The sequence below is a fragment of the Acromyrmex echinatior genome, chromosome 1, assembly GCF_024713525.1.
Source record: "Acromyrmex echinatior isolate Ae372 chromosome 1, ASM2471352v2, whole genome shotgun sequence".
NCBI lineage: Eukaryota > Metazoa > Arthropoda > Insecta > Hymenoptera > Formicidae > Acromyrmex > Acromyrmex echinatior.
The window spans coordinates 5,771,591-5,793,517 of NC_141852.1; the positions used below are offsets into that span (position 1 = coordinate 5,771,591).

The 21,927-nt window shown below is 35.4% G+C and overlaps 1 protein-coding gene and 1 long non-coding RNA gene across 3 annotated transcripts in view; one reads left to right on the top strand and one right to left on the bottom strand.

Moving 5' to 3' along the window:
* LOC105149261 (uncharacterized) overlaps nt 1-21,927 on the bottom strand; it is a 433,940-nt gene that overhangs the window by 289,476 nt on the left and 122,537 nt on the right. The gene's annotated exons all lie outside the window — the stretch shown is intronic.
* The window catches only part of LOC147910884 (uncharacterized), a 30,591-nt gene continuing 10,244 nt past the window's right edge, over nt 1,581-21,927 (top strand). The window contains exons 1-3 of one of the 2 annotated variants that reach the window (XR_015544574.1): nt 1,581-17,458; nt 17,820-17,901; nt 18,040-18,141. This is a non-coding gene — a long non-coding RNA (uncharacterized LOC147910884). Of the gene's footprint in view, nt 17,459-17,819; nt 17,902-18,039; nt 18,408-21,927 lie in introns of those variants that run through there. The other variant, XR_015544567.1, reaches the window with a different exon arrangement.

Genomic DNA, 21,927 nt, shown 5'->3' on the forward strand with positions numbered 1-21,927 from the left:
CGTGTAACCCGTCGACTTTTTCTACCCAAATCGAATTCAATAAATGACGACATTGAATATGCTGAAAAGTTTCGGTAGCGCCGAAGAATCCAAATGTCAAAAATCATTCACGGAATCGATTTAAAGAATAATTCGCGCAATTCCTCTCTTTTATGACCTCGCGGAGTTTCAAGTGATCGCGACACGTCAATGCCGAGCACAGTAGCTCTCACTTTGAGCACAGTTTCTTTTTCCTGCGATTTAAATTCCGGGCAAGAATCAAACGACGAGCGTTCGATGGGCTCGTTAATTTTCACGATGGGAGAGTCGATGTAGCCTCTCGGCGACGTCTTCGTTCGGAGGCGCATCATCCGCGGCACATACTCGGTACCCGGATCACGAATGGCACCAGGAAATTGAGAGATAGCCCGGTTCTTCTCGTACGAGAAGAATAACCGCGAACCATCTACGTATAACTGCGACACTAATTGGAGCCTTGCCGAACGATTATGTCCTCCTCGTTACAGGGAATGCAATTTAACGATGGAAAAAAAAACGTATAGCCGGGACAAAGAGGGACACAGTCCATTCTTTCGCGGACGCGAGAAGGCGCGGAAACGAGGATCGCCGTGCATTATAAAAGGCAAACGCATAAACCTGTCGAATACGAGAGACCGCAATTTTCCCCGCGACGCGCCACGATTTTCTTACCAATGCAACGGTGAAAGTTTCAACGCCGGGCCTGCCGACGACCGCGAGAACTTCGCCAGAGAAAGAGCCATACATGTTCGCGAAATGACGTCGAAACTAGACGTCGAAAATGACGCCTAGACCACACACGTACGCGCGAGCAAATGCACATGCTGTTACGTATGCAGAATTAGGCAGGAGAGTACATGTTGCGCAAAACAGGTGAGAGCAACGGCACGTGTTCGCGGAATTGTAGAACAGCTCGCCGTGCATTTTCTCCGATACAAAAATGCCTTCCGTTAAGTATAATGCGATCCTTCTTTTCGATTAACACGAATGTACACTGAGACGAATGGTTGAAAAATCACAAACCGGAAGATTAAATCAACCAAGGTGATTACATCGACCAGAATTCCAGCTATTTCGATTAGAAGTCTGGTAGATTTAATCAGAAAATTCTGATTCGCCCATTTTCAATCAGAATTCTAATTAATCCAAGCACATATTTTTCTTAGTGCACATTCGGACAAAAAAAGCATAGACGGAAGAGTTATTAGGGAGTTTTTGTAATAACGTGAATCTAGATATGGTGAATGTTGAAGTCACGTTATCCTTTTCTCAAGTAATGTTTAAGGAGAAGATAACTTGATCTTAGCGTTCATCGTATCTGAATAAACGGTATTGCCAAAACTTCCTATTATCTCAGAAATGGCAAAATATCATAGGATTATTTCGATTCTTCTCGATAAAATCTACAAAAAATCCTATACATCGTTATTGAGAAAACGATGCTGATCTGCGTAACTTATTTTAATCTAATAATATATTTTTAATTATTATTAATACAAATATATTTTTCAGGCAATATCTCAAGAATCAAAATTGTAATTAAACAAGTAAAACATGATATATGGTGGACAAATAAATTTTTTTTTTTTTAAATTAACGTGAATATATTTTTTATTAATACAAATATATTTTTTTGCATGGCAATCTAAAGAAGTAAGCAAAACATAATGAGTGTGAGTCGATACATGTGAATGCCGATAGGTACTATTTCTTTCGATCACGCTGACGAAACGTATTCAAAATAACGTTGAAGCAAATTGCGGTTCCAATCGATCGATCACACATTAAATACGATATCAACTCGATCTCGTCACATCGCCCTTACCATCAGTGATTTCGACATTTCGTCGAAGTCACCGATGGGCTTTCTCCTTTTGATTTCTCCGGAAATGTCGATCGCTTACAATGTTCCCCGGTGCGATTGAATTAACGAGCAGTGATAAAATGTAAAGACATTCAATTATCAGATAAACACGCAACAACTGAAAGCAAAAGTCGTAAGCATATTTTGGCTATTCGAAAAATTTTTATGATATTTATCCGTGAATACGCCCTAAAATACTCAGACGCAATAATAAAAAATGTAACATTTTCATATTTATTGTTTTTAGATGTGACACATACTAGCAATAAGATAAAATAACACATATCAACAAGATTCACTTTGCCTTAAAATTTGAATAGATGGACAAAATAAGTTAGTTGAAAGTTTTAAAATTTTGCTAGATATAGATCTGAAAATAACTTTGTTGAACCAAAATAATTTTATGAAAACTCAAACTAGTTAGAATATCAAACTTTTTTGCAGCATTGCTCATCATTTTTTAATTTTCAACATAATTATTTTGATTCAACAAAGTTATTTTCAGATCTATATCCAGCAAAACTTTATATCTTTCAGCAAAATCATTCCTTCTGTGTAGAATTATGCCAAAAAGCATCGAAATTTAAATATCCATGTTTAAAAGAATTAAATAATCAAATAAACATTTTTATAATTTTCTGAAGACTTTAGTTGTGCGTGAGTACTGATTGTTTTTTCAGACTACAATTGTATTGTGACAAGAAATTAAATTTACAAATACGAAAACACCTTCCATCCATATCCTAACCGGGTAGCATCCAACCGTGCAGTGTCGCATCCCAATTCGCAGGGAATCAGAAGTGGCGCGTTAAAAATCTCGAAATTAACCGTGCGCGAGCGCTCGATCGGCCGTAAAATCGCCTGTCGGCATTTCCCAGCCGGCGGGATAATTTTCTCCGCTCTGCGGGATGGAGCAATCGGTAAATGTGGAAGGAGGGGGGGGGGGGCGGAGAGAATCGCGTACGCGGATAAAATCTTTACGATCGCGCGACGATTTCCCGCCTGTTGCGGCCGCGCGAGAGACGTCGAATAATTACAAGGGAAGACGGGCGGTCTCGGGGCGACGAGAATACGAGATCGCAAGCGGTGTAATACGCGAAAGGAGCGGCTACAGGCGAATTGTGACACCCCGTTTACGAGGACACTCACACGCGGACGAATTCGACGAGGACGCTCCACCGGACGTTTAAGCGCTGTAATATACCGGATCATTGGGCGGCCCGCTTTTATATCCGAGTATGAGATGAGCGCGCTAGACGACTAGTAAAGGTCGAAATGCTCGTTACGTTTATTTTAACGGCTTCAGAGTCGCGCGCGTGATTGCGCCGAGGGTATAAAGCGCATTTGCGCGCTTCGTCTGCGTAGAATTTAAATAGCCGGCTGTTGGAAGCGTTAATGGGCGCACACTCTCGCGATTATGGCAAACAACCGGATGGTATATCGCCAGGATCGCGAGCGAGCGCGATAATTACGACGTTTGCAATGCGTCGCGTAATAAATGTTAACCCCCAGCCAGTCTAAGGTGAATTCGATATATATGTAGCATACGATTTATGGCAAACTTATACGTATTTTTTTTTAACATTTGTGCACGAATATTATTCGCGTAAATTCAGTTTCTTAATGTTTTTATAAATTGAGAGTAATGGAAATATAATTGTATCATAATATGAATATAGATGTTATCTACGATTATGCTTCAACATGTAAATTCTCTTTACAGTGGTCTAGTAAATGTATGAACACGATACTATTGGCAGAATTTTTAGTAAATTAAAGCGTTTTTAGTTTATTTCACCCAAATTTACTAAAAATCTTGATGTACTATATGAAAATTCTAACAATGACTTCATGTTCAGCGTGAAAAAATCTTCGACTTCGAAGAGGAAAAAAAATATTTCTCGTCGATCTATAATTATATATTATAGAAAGATTAAATTCAAACAACCATAACTCAATGATGAAAGTAAATCGTACGCATGAACTAAAATTCAAGGAAAAGTTCTTGAATTGTATTTTTAAAGTCTGTCGTAGACTGTTAAGAAACACGATATTATTGCTGTAAGAAAACATTGAAAATAGTCAAAAACGCCATTTTTTTCCATTTTACACCAATTCACTCAAAATCCTGGCTACGAAAATTCTGTTAATGGCATTGATTCAACGTGAGAAAAACCATCGATAATAGATACTACGGCATTTCGAAGAGAATAATTTTTCGTCGAACAATGTTTTTAACAGCAAATAATTAAATAATTAAATTCAATTTGAAACTGATTATTATAACATCCATGCTGTCTTAAATAAAAGGTTAAACTATATGACTTAAAATATTTATTATGACAAGGGTTAAAAACAAGAAATTCGTAATATACTCGCTTGAAAATTCGCGAGTCCGTCGCCCACATTTAAACTTTATGATCATTCGCCGCTGATCTTGAACTTAATTTTTGCTCAGTATAATTATGGACCCTGGACGGGGCTTGTACCTATATCTTTTAGTGCCAAGCAGCACACGATGGAGTTTTCGCCATTATATGACCACATAAAGCGATGCACACCCACCGCTCCGGTGCAACAATGTCTCTTAACCTGACAAAGGCGCCACGGTATACTGGCTGAAAGCTGCGAGACGTTTACTTCGACTTCGTTGAATCCACAAACAACAATGACTTTCTCTACGCGTCGAAAGGAGGAAGTTAAACGAACCTACAACTATTCAATGCTAGCGATGCCCCGCGCTTCTCTTTGAAAAATGAATTATTTATTTCACACGGAACTGGCCCAACCGCATCAACCAATGGTGAAAGCGCCGGACCAACTCGAACATTCTGCAAGACGAACGGCGATCAATACATTTAATTTCATTTCGAAAGGAACAAATTACTAAAAAATGAATTTTTATATTCATAACATATTTTATATCTATACATATTGCAGTTTTTTTTTTCCGATAACCACGGTAAATAGAAAAAAAAAATAAATGTAAGCTAAATATTTCATTGCTGATAATGCAAATAATTGTTTCTAATACATATCACAATTAAAAATCATTTAAAAATATAATTAATCAATCAAATAAAAGAATTCGGTATTTGAAAGAAGAGTTCGATATCTTGAAATATCTCCGCGATTTGCGTTAGATGCAATTTGAATGCGTCAGTACCTCATCTTGGAAAAGGCAGCAGCCAGCCAGGTGGAAGTCTCTGAATGATTTATTAACGTTAGGAAGAGGAAGCCGGTCTATCTATTAGATCTATTAGCACCTTGGACAATAACCGCGTCGATCTAAGTACTTAAATAACCTGCATGCGACTTACTCGCCGCCCACGTAAACTTCTTATGGCTGTGTGCCGTCTCTTTCTCTCTGCCTATCGCAACCGAGCGATATCGATTGCGACGACGATTATACGTCAAGGGAAACTCTATTGCTCATGCCAACGATCTAAGACAAAGGAAGGCGAGAAAAACGCACTTGAAAATTTTATCGATGCTTCTCTTAATGGCTCACTCCACCTTTTAAATATTGTTTCAACATTTCTGTTGATTATTATAGGTGAAATTTTTTCAGAGAATAAGCAGACACTTCTAAAGTTCTTCCACTTTTAAAACTAATATAACTGTCATTTTTTAATTTCTGTTTATAATTATCATAAAACACAAAATTTATTTCCAGAAAGAAATTTCAGCAAAAATTCCTTTACTACAAAATAAATTCCCCATTTTTTTTTATTCATCTTGAATTTTCGTGTATAACAGAAAATTATAGAAGTTTCTCAGAGAAAAATCAGCAGAAATTTTTCTAAGAATTAATTTTTAAGATTTAATGTCATTTCAACGTTTTCATTTAGTTATATAGAACACCAAATTCTATTTTTCAAGAAATTTCAACAGAAATTCCCTCGCTTAAAAATGGGTTCCCAATTTGTCTTGATTTATTTTAATTTCTCGAATGTAATTTGATTTCTACGGCAATAAAATTGAATAACATAGAGAATTGGATTTTCTGCAATTAAATATTTACAAAAACGTTAATGTCCTCCCGTGGGAGTCACCTAAATTGAGATCCTTCTCGGAGATTTTTCTCGGAATGTCCTTCAATGTCCTCCAAAGTTCGCGTTGCGTTTCAATCAATACCGATTATGCTTCTACGCGACGACAACGCATAGAATCGAACTTTCGAAGGAAGATGGATACAAGTCGAGAAGGAAACGCGAGAGGAATCGCGCGCCGACACGCCGGCAGATCGAGAGCTTTAAAAGCGGACGGCCGGCGACGACCGGCGCCGTCCAGCTACGAGCGCGATTCGCCGCGGCGCGACGGCACGACGAACGTTTTGTCGCCGATGATTGGCGTTTGAAAGGACAAGCGCGTACAATGCAATTACCCTGGCCTTAACCGTCGCCGACCGATGGGACTCGCGGCAAATATATTGCAACGATGCAGTCGCGCGTGCACGATCGAGCATTTCCCCGTGACCGCTATGCGCCACAGCGGAAAATAAAGCCCGTTTCTTTCTCAGCGCAATTCACTCGTCTCTCTTCTAGCGATAACGAAGTTCTAATAAGACCGGTCTTCTTGTTAAATAATCGTGCGCCCATTTTCACGGTTTGAAACGTATGGCAGTTTAGCGATGTCAATCCATGATTCTAAATTCTGAATTGTAGAAATTGACTCCTAGAATTTATGCATACTACTTTGCCCATTTCTACCAATGTAGATTAACTTCAATCTCGATTGAACTTACTTCTCACCTTTTTCGAATTCTCAGAATTAGAAAGAGATGAGTTAGTTGAACCAATAAATTAAACTACATCAGTAGAAACTAGACCCGGTCCGGATCTATCAATGTAAGATTACGTATAGTTATTATTATTAACACAGCAGTAATAATTATAATTATGGTAACATGTAATTGCAGTCACAAAAAGTATTTTCTCATTGTCAGTATATCTGATAAATAATATAATTATTGTGTTAAGAATTTAAAGCCGGTATTCATAATTTTTATTTTAAGACTATCTTAATAGTAATGTCTTACGATGCTAATACGGTCCTCTGATTGACTTATGACGATCTTAAGATTGATTTTCATCAATCTCACCCCCCCCCCCTCTCTGTTTATGTTTTACTTAAAAAAAACTTCATAAAGTATAAAAATAATATAAAAAAAGAACTAAAATAAATACAAATCACTTACATAATATTAGTTTGTCGCAAAAATTTTGGCGTTGTAGCCTTTAAAGCAAAATGCCTTTGAATTTTCGTCAAGAAATTGACGATCTAATAATCATCACTCAAAGTCTTCACGTTTTCAGAGGCATAATTCATTCTTTAGATGCTTTGATAAAATAATAGATTCTGCAGGCATGAATTCTCTCTGTGAAATAATATATGTATATCTGCACATTATGCGCGGCGTAAGTCTCATGCGACGTTGCGAATGCATGAATATTTTGCGCGTCAATATCCATATGTTAGAATTTCGTTTCATCGTTCAATAAATCAGACTGATAATACGTATTCTATCGTATGCAGCTATCGTATCTCGCTGCGGTATAATTGCAGGCGTCACGGCGAGTACTGTGCGTTACGACTCGTGACTCGTCCGGAAGAGGTTAATTAGCATGGCCCCATCCTCTGGTGCTTCCGGGGGAAGTTCATGAAGAGGTAGAAGAGAAGGAGAAAAGAAAAAGCGAGAAAGAAGAGATAGAGCAAAATTCACTTAAAGTTTCCGCGTTTCTATATAATATAAAACTTATTGAAAACTACCATATGCTGCCTTCGTAAAAATAACCTCGGGAACGTCGTTTGAAAATATCGAGAGCGACCCAAGATCTCTTGCTTTCCTCTGCTTTGGGAAGAAGATGGAAGAAATGACGATTTTTCTTTTCGTTCTTTAATAATTTAACCATCTTGACCTTTCTTTTAAATCGTCCGACAAACTTCACCTCCAGAAAATGCACGAGAGAGAAAGCGCAGGCGTTATTACCGTTGATATTGAATTCGCATCCAAAAATGTGCATTCTCACGTCGAGACTCGATATCGCTTATAACCGCAAATTGATGAGTCACTATTAACAGGCTGCATCGAATTTCTCGTGTTTTGCTTATCCGCAAAATTATCGTGAATCTGACTAATGTTGGAAAGAGCCGCAGACAAATAAACGAACTTTAACGAGTCAAATTCTTCAAAACTGAAGAGAGTTCGTAGAAAACTGATTTGTAATGATTAGGACTTTTAATGCTCTTATATCCTTTAACCGTCTTTCTCGAAAATCATGGAAAGTATCAAGTTCTACTACACTAATATATGAACACATTTATTACTTATATATTATAAAAATTGAACGTATTCATTCAACATGAAAAGTTTCACATGCATTCAATATAAAAAAAGTAACATTATATTAATTTGATTAATACCATACTCTTTTATTTATACTGTTTTTATTAATAATATATTCTTTATATTGATAAAACTTAAATTTTTTAACTTACTTTTTAATTTATAAATATTTTTTATATGCATTTCACACGCACAACGAAAGAAACAATTTTATTATAAATTACATCACATTATTGACATAACTAATTTTTAAAAATCAGTATTATATTAATCAATGCTCTTCTAATTATTTTAGGCATCATATATAATATTATTGACACATCATAAAAAAGATGCTATTTATATACAAAAAATTCTTGTGTAAAACATCTTTATCAATAAAACTCCATAGAAGTACAAAGCAAAATTGATATTTATTCAACGATAGATTTAGTAATAAATTCTACGCAAATGCTACAAGAGTTCTGAAACCGTCAGAGAAAACAACTCTCGGTGAAGTCGGCTTGCTTGGTGACGTCGCTTACAGCGGCAATTGCCGACTCCGCGTTTGCGTCTTCAATACGTTAAACTCGGCCCGTAATCAGTTCTCTCTGTTACGAGCAAGCGCAATCGTCCTTCCCTGATTTTACGAGCGCGTATGGTGAGAGAGGAGCGCAATTCCAGGATCGGGCAATAAAACGATATTCTCTATTGTGAGCTAGCCGACCGCGCGTCCATCGGCGTCGACGGCTGGACGAGGACGAGAGGAGTGGAAACGGAGCGATCGAGAGCGGAGGAATGGAACAGCGGTGAGGTTTGAAAAGGCGGAAAACCGCGCGGTCAGAGATGCGGTTCCGGAGATTTACGGGTCACCGGATAACGAAGGGGACTCATCAGCATCGGTGATGGCGAGCGTTACGCTGACCGACCTTTTGTGTCTCCAACCCGCATACTCGCTGCGCACAGTCCTGTGTGATTCTGCGGCGAATCAGAGGAGAGAAAAGCCGCGAGCGTTCAATCAATTTAATTACTCGTTGTAACCGCGTACGCCAAAGCGGGACCGCGTTCGAGAGACACAGCGTACGCAGCGTTGCGAGAAACAGGACTGTCGCCCGAGTGACTTGTCTCTCCTAGCGACGTTAAATCTTCCTTGAGTGGACGACGATTGGAAGATCGAAGATAAGGATCTGTATCTGCATCGGTATAAATCTCGCTCACGGAATGTTATATAACGTATACGTTACATTATTGACAATTTCTACGGTTGTGTATTCGATTGCGGAAGAATTTGTTGAATTGTTTTCCTAATATTGTTAATTAATTATCCGCATCTTTAATGTAAGTATTTTGTAATTCATACTCGATGCAAAATAATCACGATTGTGATAATTTAATGATAATTTAATTGCTTGAATTGCAAAGATGATCTTTCAAGTAAAAGAGCATCTGCATTTAGAAATTATGTCATGGCAGTAAAAATATACAAGCTTAGTGAGCAAAAAGTATACAGATAAATCAGATTCATTCGTATAATTCAATGGTATTTTTTGTATAAATCAGTTGTTGTATTTTTATTATCTTATCTCTTTGTACACGAAAAGGAAAAACTTTGCAAAGTATCTAAAAAATTAGCTCAATACAGATCTGAAAATGAATGGAACTACATAGGAAACATCAATATAATTACATAGGAAACTGAGCAATGATGAACGATGTTGCAAAAAGTTTTCTTTCTAGCAATTAATTTGAGCGTCCAACAAAATTATTTTCAAAACCGTTCTTTTCATGCAGTAATTATTAAAAAAAAAAAGGAGAAAATTATATTTATTTGATATCGATTTGAAATACATAACAAAATGAATGCCTGAAAAGACATTACGCAAGAAGAGCATCACGCAATCTCGTCGATCTCGACAGACAAATTTACGCCGTGAAAAATGTCGTGCGCGTGCGGGCGTCATTAATACGGATCATTAGATCAAGCGGAGGGGAGTATCAAAGGGAACTCTAATTATTCTTGCCGACGCATGACAAATTGATACAACCGGGGAGACTGATGACGTGCACTCGCCGGGATCGCGGCGCGATGGCCGAAAGATGACAAACGGGTATGTTAATTGCGAAAGGGCACGCATCGCACCGCGCGTATAGGCATTCGAGCGCGACGCGGCAACGGCAATGCGACGCTGTTTTACGACTGTTTTAAACCTGACTGAAATACGACGACCGATGAAATCGGTGCGAGCTAGCGCCGTCTTCCGTATCACTTTATGGCTCTCTTACGCAATGATACGCGAAGAAAAATCGTATGGACGTGCAGGGATCCGTAATCATCCCGCCATTCCCACAGTCTCGATTAGCCTTTGATATTGAACGTCGTATAGTAATTTGTTTTGTAATTGAACTGATTTTGTGCGAAAAATAATCAAAAGATTTCTTTTTTATATATTTCGAGCTTTTTGGATGGAAATGGAAATATTAGGGTAACTCCGATACGCCGCACCTATCAAAAATTTAATTTATTAAGTATTATTTACTATGTTTAAAGTAAACGAACTATATCAGTAAAAACTTTGTACTGATTACTATTATGAAAAAAATATTAGAAATCTGAAATATTTATATTTCGCGTATGAAAAAATGAACTTTTTTAAACCCTTGCATTTTTGCCGTATATCCCATAGGGGTGGGATATAGGGCTACTCATAGGGGGAGAGGGTATGTACGGCTCATGAAAAATGACACAATACTTATAAAATGCGTTTATAAAGGAATAAGTTTTATTAAGAAATAAGAAATGATAAATATGTATATAAAGTATTAAATAATCTTCCCACATGAATTACAAGTGTTATGACATGAGATACATATTTCATGTAATGTATTTATTGCATTTAGTGCACTGAATTCAATCTGCGCACTTTGTATGCTTTGGGCGTAAATCCCGCCTGCTAAAAATTCCATGTACCCCAAACAAGTAGGATACACAAGACAACAAACTAAATAAAGAATACAAGAGCAAAGTACTTGTATTTTGTTACAGCAGCTTTATTATTCTTCTACTCATGTATCACGAAATAACCACTAAGTCTTTTCCACGTCCTACAATAATCATTTTATGTAGATTATAATTTATGATAGTGCTACTTGACACAGTAACAAATCGATTCAATTCACAATAATTTCATTAATATTAACAGTAAGAACCTGAAACTGAAATCGTAACACTATACTAATATAACATAAAGGCATGCAACAGAGAGAGTTAAGTACCTTAATGTCTATTCTTATCGATGTAGATTAGCTTGTACTGTGAAAAAAGATATAGTAATGGTAACAAAAAAAGAGAATTATCCACAAATGACCGATTATCATTGAATTATTTTTAAGTTAAAGTAACAAAATACAAAACATTTTTTTGTTAAATGAACATAATTTTTTTATTTAACGATACAAATTTATTTGGTTACTTATATATTGTAAATAACAACATGAAATTTGGTTGGCATTACAAAATAAGTATTCTTTTAGTAATTTCAACAAAATAATCCGTTATGGTAAAGCAAGGAGCGTTTTGCGGAACAGAAATGGCGTATCTTCTCATAAGAGGAATTCAACATCTACCTGTATAAAGCCGAGACAATTAGAGACTAATCTCGTGGACTTCTCGATCCTCGCCACATCATGATCAATCACAATAATTATTTTTTCAGAACGATTAGTCTCAATTCTAAATCTGTATATATTTTTGCTAAGCTAAGAAAATTCAAACATAATTTCACTCTGTAGAAAGTAAGATATATATCATTCGTTTTGTTCCGATAACAAAATATTCTATTTTTTTTTACTATAAAATATCTATAAACATCACAAAACAGTTTTGTATTATTAAATTATTAGTTCATTTAGTAAATTCATCAAATTAATATTGTCGTGGTAACCAACAGTTTGATTGATCATATATCAACAAATAGTTTTTGTGCCAGTAAAAAAACTTTTTTAATTAGTACCAAACATTTCTCTCAGTATGGTTTTAACTTGCTTTTTATTTTTTCCTAGTTGTTTAGAATTAGACAAAAAAAAAAGTAAATCAAATCAAGATTAAAATTAATCTACAGCTGTAAAAATGAGTCTAAAGGAAACGAGCATATTTTCAGACTTCTGAAAAATAGTAATGTAGTAAAATAAAGATTTACTTTGCCGTACATGGAGTATACTGAATTTTCTCTCTGTACCTTCGCTCTGACCGTGTCTTTGCGATTATCTATAAAATTGCAAAAATGACTTGACAATGTTTACGCCTCATGCAAATTCCCGTGTCATGTAAATTTCCACGCCGCACCGCGTCGCGTGATCGCCAATCTTCAATCTTCTACGACGCGCGGACCTATAATGCAGACAAGAGGCCGTAGCTCGTAGTCATTTATCTCGAATTTTCCACGTCATTATCTTTGAGTTCGATTACGCGGACGGCATTTCTCTCATCACAGATAATGCGTTGTATTAACATTATCAATGAACCGGCGAACAAAACCATAGGTAGGCGATTCTGCAATTTTTGCGACCGTAGGAGAACAACGTAACAGAATATCTATTTCGCGAGAATAAATTAGTGTTTTCATCGTAAACGTTTTCTTGCAACGTATCGTTCGTTTACTACAGAAACGACACAACTCCCCAAAAAACCGAAGTTTTCTAAAAAAAAAAATAAGCTTGACCGTTTTGTATTAATATTTTTTAATATTAATTTTAAAATGCAAAATTTTAGAATAATAACTGTTCATAGAAGAATAAAGATTCTTTTCTTTATGTTTTTGTATTTTTTTTTATAATAAACTCAAAAAATTATTTTTTAGTTATATTTGAGTCATAAAAAATGAGCGATGTGATCTTCAAATCCTTAACACACACTTTTTAACACTTTTACCACGATAGGTGTGGTCTTTCAATGTAGTCTTTCATGTAGTCTTCAATATTAAATAATATCTATTGTAATAAAATATTCTCTCCAATTTTTACTAATTGTAAGATGAAAAGTCACCTTCGTATTCATTCAAGAAATATTATATATTTCGACCATTAATAGTTGCACTTGCACATCTACTTTATAAATGAAAGTTTAGAGAGTCAAACTGCAGACTCAAGTACACTTATGCATAATAGCGAGCGGTGCTTATGATAAGCAAGCTCATTATAGAAGTCAATTGTTCCGGTTGATGTAACGAATTCTTGATTCATACAATACGTCTCCAATTAACAATTAACGTACTGCTATTGTCTTTTTGGTGACCATTATATGTATGCAATTGCATAACGGAGAGAGATATTAATTTTTAATCGTTCGAACCAGCCACACCTCGACAAATGATTACCATTTCGCGTGGTGTGCGGAGAAATCAAATACAAGAATCACTCGAATACGCCGATGCGCTGACGTCTTCGCATGTAATTACGCACAATGATAGCCGTGCCATTTTGTGCGCTTTTAAATACACGTCCCGGTTTAATGCGCGTGTCTGGCGCGACCATGATGCACAATAACGCGCGACAAAGAATGCAGTTACGGCGCGATTTAATCGACGGCTCCGGGCGACTTGATGGGGCATCAGACGTGCCGGGTATCTTTAGGTACGTTAAGGAATTTTTCACGAGACTGCCATTAACGGTATGCGAGAAATACGAGAAATTTATTGAGAATTCAGAAACGCGTGAAACAAGAAGAGAGTCGAGATGTCTAGTTTCAGATTATCTCGAGAATACTGCCGGTCGAAATTTAGATGGTATAATTTAAGTAAAGTAGATCAAGTAAGTAGATCGGAAAGTTTTAGACTAATTTCGAATCGTATTAGAATAATTGTTTTCTGACTACTTGCTGTAATCATTTTCATTATTTTGAACAATGAGATGCTAATACCAAAGAAGTGCCGCTGTTTCATCGATATGCAGCACGAATCGTCAGGTTTGTTCATTTTCACATCACGTTCTTCCTTAATACACCTCTGCTAAGATTTTAAACAGCTCATCAGGTCATTCTTTACCGAATTCTAATCCGATAACTTCTGATTTTTAAAATGCAATTAATTAGTTAACAAAAAATTAAATTGTTAGATTATAAACACTCACAATCAAACAAATAAAACACGCACACTGTCAAATATCAAAGGAGCAGTGATAACTCTTGAGTAAAATATTTTATAGATTTTAACTTCAAAATGTGTCAAAATGTAAATTAATCCATTTCTGTAGTCGAATTGCTTAGTTTCAAAATAAACACATTAACATATGTAATTAGAGATGTAAAAATACCGTCAAATTCAATTTTACAATTACTTACAATAAAATTGCAGTAAAATGGTAATTTATTGGTAATTTGGCTATATTTATCTTTATAGTGTTATGTATTGTACAAATAGATTGTATTTCCCTACTTATGTATAGAATAAAACAACATTCTTCTAATATTCCTAATAGGAATCGCTGATTGAATAACAGGGCTATTGACGAAATCTAAACATATAATTTAACAAAACGTGTCTATGACACATAGACTCAGACTTAAGTGTATGGCTACTTGTCGCACTAGGTTGCCGACTGATGCTGTTGATCGCGATGTCGTAAACAGGTGTATGTCAATTGTCCACATCACTAATTAGTTAATTAAAAATAATATAATCTCATTGGTGAAGCAGTGAAAAATTATTAGGGACAGCCGATGTGAGTAGTGTGTGCAATTGAATTGTGTACAAGTGCGCCACTCCCGTAAATCGTCCCTAATTTGTCATCCTTGCCTTAAACGTTGATTATTGGTTGTCTAATTATTACATCAATATATAGTATCAACATGAAAATTTTAGTTAACAAAGCGTTTTTAACTTCCCTGATGAAAATAAAAATCGGAGAGTAATCGACGAAACTTCTAGAAGGCGAAAATTGAAAAATCGAAATGTGAAAAAAAAAACGTAAATGCTTCTTTTATATTTCATTGTTATAATTTTTGCCTTCTAGAAGTTTTGTTCACGCTTCTGTTACTCTTCCATTACATTCGCTCCGATTTTTATTTTCATAAGGGTTAATAATTAAATGCTCTTATATCAAATTACTTAATTTTCTTAATTTTTTTAAATTACTATTTTACTAGTTTTAAAAAATAACCGAATAATTTACCGTATTTTACCGAGTAAGTTATTGTCAAATTGGATCATTTTCATCTCTAGTAATTAGTAAATAATAAATTAACTCTATCGTTTAATTATAAATTAACATATTGAGTAGGAGCGGTGGCGACCTGTAAAATGATTAAAAATAATTCGAATTTAGCATTATAATTTAACACTCTAATTTAACATTAAAAATTTAATAGTGCATCTATATACATGACGAGAAAGAAACTTATTCATTGCAGATAATAAATCTGTTTATTAAAAATCCTCAGCAAATAGAGCCTTCTTTATCTACAGAATAAAGTTGTCGTATCAATTGTAGAATTTTACTGCTGGCAATACTCAGCACAACAAAACTTTCAAATGTTACATCGAACCGTCGTTTTATGCTATAAAACATATAGCCTCTTTCTCTTTTTCTCTCTGAACTGAGAGTTCCAATGCACTATTTCATACGGGACGCACAACAGTCTCCGCAACGTAAATTCTGATCGGAAAATATACTTTCGCCGGTTCGCCGGGGGCTTTCGCAGACCGACAGCATCCTGTCGCGCGAGCAGCGCGCGCGATAAATATTCACGAGGCTGCCACCCGGTACACCGTCGCGATGCGCCAATCGATGTCTATCGGTAAGGTGCGACTTCGAGCCGAGTTTCATAAACAACGACAGCGCACCGACAGGTTGGTTAGTTATGATCTTCGCAGAGGTCGGCGCCGAGAAACGAGCGAGAAGTCGAGGAGGCGTGGACGCGACCTTTAAAATTTTCCTGCACCTTCGCGCGATCATGTATCGTATTTGTACGATACAGCAATAACACGTACACATTTCCCCCGTTAAGTTACGTTGTGCAATCTATGATCATCGTCGATATAACATCTTACGATCTAACTGAGAAATGCTGCAGAAGATTTGTTTTAAGCGTCAAAAATGATTTTGCCTGCCCTTGTTAAATTAATATAATGCTAAATTATAGGTATTAAATTTAAGTCAGGTCGTCACTATTATTTAATTATGTCGTCAATTTTATGAAAACAATTAAATTATATAATTTAACTCAAGAAAATGTGTTATTATTATTTACTAAGCGAATACATTAATATGGACGTTGTTTACTTTGAAACTAATCACAGAAATGAATTGATTTACATTTTGACAAATGTGAAAGTGAAAGATAACAAAATATTATTTATAACTTAAGAGATTGAATTAACATTGCTTCTTTGATATCTAATAAAAATATATTTAATGCATAACAATTAAAATAAATAATTCCCGAAATAATAACATATTTTTAAGCGTGTTGAGAAAAACCTAACACTTAAGTATTCTCTCGTATCGTTTTACTTTGGTAATAAAATAAAACAATAGTAAGGAATAAAAAAATATTCGAATTTTTTCTAAAAAGATATTAAAATACATTTTAATCAATATAGCTTCTTTCAAGACTATAAAATTTCAAACAAATTAAGAAATTTAGTACTTAGCAACTTAAGTAAACCTGATAGTTAACTACTAGAATTATTCTGAAAAGTATTTCATATTTCATTCTATATGAATCATCAGTTATAGAAGAAACTTTTAACATACAATTACCAATTTTGTAATAAAAAAAATACGAACGTAAATCTCATAAAATAAACGTACCATATTATTCGCTATAGTGCTTGATCTACGATCGAATGAGACGCAGTAGCGCCGTGGTGTCTCAACGATAATGATACGATACGTCGTAGAAATACCATCGGCAACATCCGGAACCAACGGCCTTTATTAACATCGCCTCCGTTCAATCTTTATTAGTCTATTCTCTTCCGCGCTCTATGCCGTTCCTGTCGTATAAATGTTGTTTTCCTACTCGTTGCGTTCCTCTCTCGCAGCAAACTCTCGCGCGATTTGCGTAACCAGATAGTACAATATTTCTGGCCTCTCGCGTAGCCGCCGTCCCGCCGAAGGGTACAGACGTCGGGAGGTCTGCATAGTGCAACATCAACGGCACCTTTATGCAACGGCGGGAACGCCGTCACTTCGCACGAATCGACCAGCAGAGTTTGGGCTCATATTCGGAACATAATAGCGGTGAAAGTAAAGTAAGTGCAGGACAACAAAAGAGGCTATATGCGCCTTCAATTTCTAACGATGCTGTGTAGGAAGCACTACAAAGCGATCGATAACATTCGCGCTATGTAAGCTACTCTCGGAAGTATCGAACGATCGTAAGATCCATTAATTAACGTAAAGTTAGTTTATGTTCTTATTACTGCAGTGGACTGCACTACAACTTTCCTTCTCGCAAATTTCAAACGTATACCTACTTTACTTTAAGTACAAAAAAGTGTACACTAGTATCATATAAAAGCAGACCTTAAAAAAGAAGATCATTTAATGAACGAAGACTTGGTTGTAACTTTCGTTAACTAATCAAATTTATTCTCGTGTTCTTCTTTCGAGTTTCCAAGATGAGACGCAGATATAGTGATCGTCAAGGGAACGACGGAACCCCAGAAGAGGAAAATTCGAAAGCGCGATAAAGGTATTCCCGTCAGGCATCATTATTGCACTTTATCGTACAAGCTCGCGCGGAGAACACTAATTAAACGCGCGCGATTAGTTAGCGCCAGTTAATTATACAGATTAATATGCAAATGACTTTCCTCTCTCTTTTCCGCAGATCTCCGGGGCGAAGTTGTAACGCGCAACGCGGCGGGGCGCGTTTCGTCACGTGGTCTTTTGGGTCGAATCTAATCAACCTGCGCTCGAATAAGAGATACCGGTAATTAATCTCGCAGACTCCCTCAGCAGTGATTAAAGTGAGAACGTCAGTTAGAGAGATTTCCATTCTCGGATACCGCTATGCGTACTAAATTTAGCGTACCACCACTTCTTTGCCACGCATTATCACTTGAGTGATAATGATGGTTCCGATAAGAATTCGATTTGAATCATTTATCTACCAAACAGATACGAATCTAAATAGAATATAAATTTGAGGAGAATATTAAATAAATATCTTCCTTTGATTAGTATTGATATTCAGAAAAGTGGGTACTAAATAATGATAAGATATTTTCTCGATCAAAAAATTTATTGAAATCTTTACAAGTTGTAAAAAAAATCTTTAAGAATTTCTAGATTTTCTAGATATTTTTAATCAAAATTCCAGGTAAAATTAAAAAATTTTTAATGCAATTTTTAAATAAATTGGAGTGTAACTAACGTAAACAAACTATACATATATTGTAAATTAATACAAAATAGGGATCTTCCGGGAACTGTATATCTTTAAAAATGATGAAAGAAACAATGTTTTCAAAAAGACAGAATTTAAATTTAAAAGTAAAATTTCAGAAATTTTCGATCGATCAAAAAAATTTCACGAAAATCCGTAAGTAAAAAAAGAAAGAGTGAAAAAAGAAATTCTCTGAAAATTCCAAGTTTTTCAACTTTTCTAGATGGTAAACACACACCATGTTTTTATTCGAATAAATATAGAAACGTGACATTATATCGCACTAAAACATTACCAAAGGTATGTGACGATTCAAGAGATTAAACCAAAAAGTAGATTTAGTATCATAAGAAGCGACACTGACGAATTTATTTTGTTACCACGTAATTATTGTCAGCAAATCGTTGCGAGTAACGCAATTCTGCAAAGCCAGCGTTCAACACTTGGCGAGAATTACCTGTCTTTTCGCTCGCGCTGTGTGATAGACGGAATTCCACGTAATACTTGAACAACTCGTATGAGAGTTCGAACAAAAACCGAACCTATAGCAAACGCACTGCGCATTCAGGCCGCGCTGCACTGCCGCGAAGACACACCCGGATGACTTCAGAATTCTTTCACTCTTATTGCAAAGCGAGCATATTATGTCGAGTTAGGCAATGATTGCGAAATGCCTTGCAGTGCTAAGATGGTTTTATACTCTCACTAAGAGGCATAAAAGATTTAGCCACAAAATAATCGTAACATTCGTTTTTACAAGCATCCAATTACTCCTAACATGGATGTTTAATTCAAACAACTCTTTTCTCCACGCTAAATGAAGTGTTATCTTATGTAAAATAAAAATGGATAACATCGTGATGTTCTAATCTCACGTGTACTTGCCGTAAACGATTGCATTTAACTGCCGCCTTAACTCGATTAATTATCTCTAATGAAAACCAATTAAAGCTCGTCAATACATAGTCAGACGAAATCACAGCCATAGCGAAAACTGATTAATATCAAAGATCCGCCGCCAAACAAAAACGATACCCACGATACCCACTTTGATTTTGTAATCTATAAAAAACAGATTTGCGTCGCTGTTAAACCGCTCAAAAATTTACTTCTTTGCAACATTATATTCCAAAAAAAAATATAGCATAGATTTAACATCAACACAATGAAAATTATATCTACACTGATATGTGTTAAATCCATATCATATTTTTTTGAATGTATACTCTCATGTAGAATTATGTACAACTCAGATATATCAAAAAATTAAAGAGCGGATTAATGAGAGTGAAGCATTCGAAATGTTCAAATTAAATAAATTGAAAATTTACACACAAACAAATTTGCACAAACAAACGCAATGCTTACAGCTTCACTTTCATTAACCCGCTCTTTATTTTTAATTTTTTGATATGTTCGAGAGTGCGTACAATTTTAAATCATTATTTAAGGTTGTCTTACCTTTTTAATTGTTTCAGATATATCATTTTTTATATTAAATTATAAAAATAATCAATAAATTATGACTACACCAACGTAACACAAAAAAAGAGCTAAACTATGAAACACAAATGTAATCGTGAGTATTTCTGTTTTACGAATTAGCATTGACATAAAATAACCTATCTATCAAAAATTTAAATTCTAAATCTTTCCAAGTCTGTAGCTATACAAATTATAAGGTAAAGAACGATAAAAGAAAGGAAAAATCTTGCTGATATTCGCTTTGAGCTTTTATCACTAATAAGAAACGTCACTTTCAAGGTACTAAAATGTCAATTCTCTAAACGAGCAAAACTAAAATTCAAGATTGTCCACAGTGAAATAGAAACGATCGTGTCAAAGTGTCGCGCGTTATGTCGTCGACAGTCCTTCAGCCTCGGCATTAAAACCGCCTCGCAGGTGAGATGACAAAGGGACGACCTAAGCTTTGACGACAGGTAGACACGTTGGCGTCCGACCTTATAAACTCTCAGGGCCCTGGGAAGATGAGTCTAGCGCCTCCGTATACCTCATGTAACTAACATTAGATGCATAATGCATGGATAGGTGGCCGTGCTAGGTGTCGTCACGACAACGTTCTTGCAAGCCGCAACGCCTCTCCACATGTGGAGGCGACCGCGATCATCATAGCTGTAAGGATCAACAGCAAGTATCGGGTGATGAACTATCGAGAACATCAAGTTCCCAATTTGATTTTAACACTAGAACCGCCGATAGTATCTCATTAAAAATACCTGCCGAAGGCGCCAATTTGGTATCCTTGTTTTCGATTAGTGAAAAGTTATTTTGATTATTATTCGCATCGTTATAATTATTTATATTATATTCATGTATTTTTTCAATATTCTGTGTCTCTAATAAAAAAGAAAAAAAATTTTAATAGCAGATCTAAAATGGCAGCTTTAGTGTCAACGTATGTTAAAATAATGAATAGTAGAACAATAAATAGTAGGCGTTGTGTGCAGATTACGACGAAACATTGACGAGACCTTATAGAATTTTGTTCATGATTTTTAATGACAATTTTGTGATATCTATGTTTATGCATGAACTTCCTAAGAAATTCCTATTGAATGAAATAAAATTAATAGTTATAGTAAAAATTTCAAATGCTAAAATACAACACTATCGAGCAATTAATGCAAACATGAATGTACGGTATCAACAAGTAGCAATATTTTCCGAAGAGACAACAGTAGTTTTTAAGATTCGCACAAGATGTGCCTATGCGCACCCCATCTAAGATATTCACCGATACAGCATTGTAAACCATTGTAATGGTAATGCAACGCATGTTCGGCGACCCGATATATATCATTCTCTATCGATGCAATTATTCCGTGATTTTATCGTCGTTCGCTATTGCGATCTTGACTACTGTGTTCTTAAAGAAGGAATCGCAATACACAAGAGATATTCAGATATCTGTACGATAATCGAAAGAATTCTAATATTTTCGAAATATTAATTCTCTGTGTCTATATTAATAATACAAATGTTAATAATAAGAACAGACAGCAGTTAAAAAATTTGTGTTAAACTTAACACATTTCGCGTATATTAAATCTTTATGATAATTTAAAATACATATGTTAAAAAATAACAAATATTATAAAATTACATAACATAAAAAATATGACACTTTATGAATTTTTAATGCCTGAACACTTTGAAAGTAAAATGTGAAAGCACATTTTTCCAGTAAAATTAACATTTATAATATATTAAACACGTAACATAAAAAATATGACACTTTATGAATTTTTAATGCCTGAACACTTTGAAAGTAAAATGTGAAAGCACATTTTTCCAGTAAAATTAATATTT